Source organism: Bubalus kerabau, chromosome 1 (assembly GCF_029407905.1).
Source record: "Bubalus kerabau isolate K-KA32 ecotype Philippines breed swamp buffalo chromosome 1, PCC_UOA_SB_1v2, whole genome shotgun sequence".
NCBI lineage: Eukaryota > Metazoa > Chordata > Mammalia > Artiodactyla > Bovidae > Bubalus > Bubalus kerabau.
The window spans coordinates 46939253-46944407 of NC_073624.1; positions in this window are offsets into that span (position 1 = coordinate 46939253).

The window sequence follows — 5155 nt, forward strand, 5'->3', positions numbered from 1 at the left end:
AAAACCGTATTAACGTCTGTAGGTGGAGCCTTAGAAAATTCACATTATAGTGTGACAAGTGTGGGGTTTCAAGGTCAGGCTGGTACTCCCCAAGCTGCTTCCTGCAGACCCAGGATGCAACCCAGCAGAATTATCTGGAACAAGTGGCCCAAAAACATCTTAACAGCAACCTCCACCTGCTTCATGTCTTTCATCTGTCCTCTACTTCCACCAACTTGATGGCTGTAAATAGCCCTGCCTCAAAACGGTAGCATTCTACAGTCCAGGCTCAGCCTAGTCTGAAGGCCCTGACATAGCTTATCAGGCCTAATTTCCCAGTACAAGATAAGACCAGCAGTTTTAAGTACTTACTTGTCCACACCCATTCTCATGATAATCGTTAACTACTAAGAAGTTGAGCTCCCTAGCTTCATTTTTGGTTAGGTACTTTTGTCTGCTTTCAGTGTTTATTCAACAAATTACTAAGGGCCTCCTCTATGTCAGATACTGATGGAAGCCCTGAGGTCGCTATGATTAAGATTCATCTCGGCTCTAACAGGAGCTTTTCTCTGATGCTAATAACAGCCTAGAAAAAAAATAGATAAATGGCATTCCTAAGGGTGTACTTAGGTCTGAGAGCTCGAGAAAGACTTTCTAGAGAAGTTTCAGTGATGAAAAGCTGGAAAACCAGTGTTTTTCCAAACTCACCATGGCTGCCTTCCCACTGGAACCCTCAGCCCCATCTCACAGGACTGCTTAACAGCTCAAGTTTCTTACTTTATTCATAGATGCACTGTGTTCTGTGCAGGTAAATCTCATTCAGGATTCACATTTCACCTCGGGAAAGCCAGCCCCGGTCATCCAGTTCACTTGAATGGGGTGCAGGGTCACCTAGTCATCCTCTATATTGCCTCCACTTCAGCCACAGTTGCTGAGCACGAGCAGTGGATTTGGGCTTAAGTGTCTACACTGCTCTGTCGTAGGCCCCTTTGTTTACAATATTACCAATGATAAGATAAAAATTTCCATTTTAAGGCAAGACAAGGAAGGTTAAAACTCCTCCCTCCCCTTTAGTGTGCATTGTGTTTCCATGTTATGCATTAACCACAAGTCCTCAATGGCAGAAATAACTTGTTCAACCATAAAGTTCAATTTTTCTTCTGGTGCCAGTCATGGAACTCCTTAGGAGATAACATTCATTTCTCAGTCCTGTAAGGGGTCACAATGACCCACCACTTGCTTTGTTCATGCAGACATCTTTGTTGAACTTTATGTACAATGCCAATATGCCATTTCCCTTAAAGACAGTAATGGGGGCAGAAAGGACTGGTCAGATGACCTGGGGAGTTACTGGGCTGCACCTAATGAAAGCTCTCAGCTTAAATACTTCCTTAGGAAAGAATGTTGCTGGCTATATTTCGGAGAAGGCAATGGCACCCCACTCCAGTACTCTTGCCTGGGAACTCCCATGGACGGAGGAGCCTGGTAGGCTGCAGTCCATGGGGTCGCTAAGAGTCGGACACGACTGAGCGACTCCATTTTCACTTTTCACTTTCATGCATTGGAGAAGGCAATGGCGACCCACTCCAGTGTTCTTGCCTGGAGAATCCCAGGGATGGGGGAGCCTGGTGGGCTGCTGTCTATGGGGTTGCACAGAGTCAGACACGACTGAAGCGACTTAGCAGCAGCAGCTATATTTCACATGTTCTGCCTATTTTACAAGACTTTTTTTTTTTTGAGTTGCTGGTGGTCTTAGTTGTGGCACGCAAGCTGTTTGTTGCAGCCTGTGGGCTTCTCCCGAGTTGTGGTGCTTGGGCTCCTGAGCACACAGGCTCACTAGTTGTGGCTCGCAGGCTTGGTTGCCCCAAGGTATATGGGATCTTAGTTCCCCGACCAGAGATGGAACCCATGTCCCCTGCATTGGAAGGCAGATTCTTAACCAGTGGACTACCAAAGAAGTCTTTAAGACTATTGTTTCTTGCACAACCAGATGTGTGACAGAACCTCCAATAAAAATAATGACTAAGTGACCACAACAAATACACAGTTCTACAAGGTTAATGATAGTAACAGTCTGACTTTATAGATAATGGGAAGAAACTAGAGGGAATCATTACCTGAACCATAACAGGCCAGTAAGACAGGAGTTCCAGAGGCTTTTGGCTACTACTAACAGCCCAGTCCAGTAATAACACACTGAATGGCCTATCAGTGATTCCTTGCCTGGTCTGGGAATGAACATTCCTATCACCATGGGCTATATCAGTCACAGAATACCTCTCAAACCTTGGTCAAAATTAAGACTGAAAGGGAAGGGACTGTAAAATAAGGAATATAGCCTCCCACCCAGTTCTACAAGAATCAAGTCATTAGCCACTTGATGACCTACATATACCATGAGAGGAATTCTGGATGAGAATTTGGACAAAGCACTTTTGTGCTCTAGGAAAACTGGTAGGACTGGCCTTCAGACAGATATTTACAAGAGAAAAAATCCTGAACCCAGTTTCTTGCATCTCCCCATACTTAAGAACTAAAACCATTAAGCTGTTGCTGCTAAGTCGATTAATCCCTCCTAAAGAGCAACAACCTTCTACCAAGCCTCGGGCTTGATTGCATATGTCCCTTCATCAGAATCACAGATCAACTGGCCTCCCTCCCCCACCCCTTCATTACAGTCCCCAGAGCTGTCTGAAAGACTGTCTCCTAGATTACAGTCCTTTGTTGCTGTTCAGTCACCCAGTCTTGTCCGACTCTCTGCAATCCCATGGAGTGCAGCACACCAGGTTTCCCTGTCCTTCATGGTCTCCCTGAGTTTCCTCAAACTCATGTCCATTGAGTCGATGATGCCACCTAACCATCTGATCCTCTATCTCCCCCTTCTCCTCCTGCTCGCAATCCTTCCCAGCACCAGGGTCTTTTCCAATGAGTCAGCTCTTCCCATCAGGTGGCCAAAGTAGTGTAGTTTCAGCTTCAGTCCTTGCAATGAGTATTCAGGGTTGATTTCCATTAGGATGGACTGGTTCGATCTCCTTGCTGTTCAGGGGACTCTTCAAGAGTCTTCTCCAGCACCACAATTCAAAAGGCACTCAGCCTTCTTTATGGTCTAACTCTCATCCATACATGAAAAACCATAGTTTGACTGTATGGACCTTTGTCAGCAAAGTGATGTCTCTGTTTTTTAACATGCTGTCTACATTTATCATAGCTTTTCTTCCAAGGAGCAAGCGTCTTTTAATTTCATGGCTGCAGTCACCGTCTGTGGTAACTTTGGAGCCCAAGAAAATAAAGTCTGTCACTGTTTCCATTGTTTCCCCATCTATTTACATTGAAGTGATGGGACCGGATGCCATGATCTTAGTTTTTTGAATGTTAAGTTTTAAGTCAGCTTTCAGTTCAGTTCAGTTCAGTCGCTCAGTCATGTCCAACTCTTTGTGACCCCATGAATCGCAGCATGCCAGGCCTCCCTGTCCATCGTTAACTCCCGGAGTTCACTCAAACTCATGTTCATCGAGTCAGTGATGCCATCCAGCCATCTCATCCTCTGTCGTCCCCTTCTCCTCCTGCCCCCAATCCCTCCCAGCATCAGAGTCTTTTCCAATGAGTCAACTCTTCACATGAGGTGGCCAAAGTACTGAAGTTTCAGCTTTAGCATCATTCCTTCCAAAGAACACCCAGGGCTGATCTCCTTTAGAATGGACTGGTTAGATCTCCTTGCAGTCCAAGGGACTCTCAAGAGTCTTCTCCAACACCACAGTTCAAAAGCATCAATTCTTTGGCACTCAGCCTTCTTCACAGTCCAATTCTCACATCCATACACGACCACTGGAAAAACCATAGCCTTGACTAGACGGACCTTTGTTGGCAAAGTAATGTCTCTGCTTTTCAATATGCTATCTAGGTTGGTCATAATTTTTCTTCCAAAGAGTAAGCGTCTTTTAATTTCATGGCTGCAGTCACTATCTGCAGTGATTTGAAGCCCAAAAAGATAAAGTCTAACACTGTTTCCATTGTTTCCCCATCTATTTCCCATGAAGTGATGGGACCAGATGCCATGATCTTCGTTTTCTGAATGTTGAGCTTTAAGCCAACTTTTTCATTCTCCTCTTTCACTTTCATCAAGAGGCTTTTTAGTTCCTCTTCACTTTCTGCCATAAGGGTGGTGTCATCTGCATATCTGAGGTTATTGATATTTCTCCCAGCTTTAGGTTGGCTCAATTAAAATTCTCCATTTCTTCCTTAGTTAGGCAATTAATTGTTAATTGATATCAAGCACATAAAACGGGCTTCATAAATTAATAAAAAGTTTGGAAAGAGCTCATGATTTGGAGTATAAATGGGGGGGGAAGGGGTGTGTGTGTGTTAATTCCACACTCCAGTTCTCAACTCTATGATCTTAATTAAGCAAGCCCCCTCTGAGTGCCATTTGGCTAGTCAGCTACATTATATTGGAAACAGCCCCTGCTGCTGCTGCTGCTGCTGCTAAGTCGCTTCAGTCGTGTCCAACTCTGCACGACCCCATAAAGGGCAGCCCACCAGGCTCCGCGGTCCCTGGGATTCTCCAGGCAAGAACACTGGAGTGGGTTGCCATTTCCTTCTCCAATGCATGAAAGTGAAAAGTGAAAGTGAAGACGCTTAGTCGTGTCCGACTCTTAGTGACCCCATGGACTGCAGCCTACCAGGCTCCTCCGTCCATGGGATTTTCCAGGCAAGAGTACTAGAGTTGGAGCCCCCCTCTTCTGATGGAAGATCAAGTCAGTCCTGTTTGTTACTTAGTGAAGGATAGACTGAATCATTGTAGCGAAAACTCCTTAGTTGCCTTACTGGTCCTGGTTTCACCAACTTGGTTTCCAGTTTCAAAGTACTGGGTAGCCAACTACTCCTTTCCCACATTAATGAAGTGTCACGGGGGCTTATCTCCCAAAGTCATCTGCTGCCGTGCCTGCCTTACAAGGATAAATATACAGTTTTAAAGAGCTCCGCGCCCTTGCCAGATTCGATCTTCAACCCTGCCACCACCCTCCCTGCGGGTGCGGGCCGGCGGCACAGCACGTGCGCTTCGCTCGCGGGCATCCTGGCGCCCAGCCCTGGCCAGCCCCGCCCGCCGTGTCGCGCCTCGCCACGTGACCCTGCCCCCTGCCATTGGCCAGGCGGGAGAGGCGGGGCCGCCGCGGAG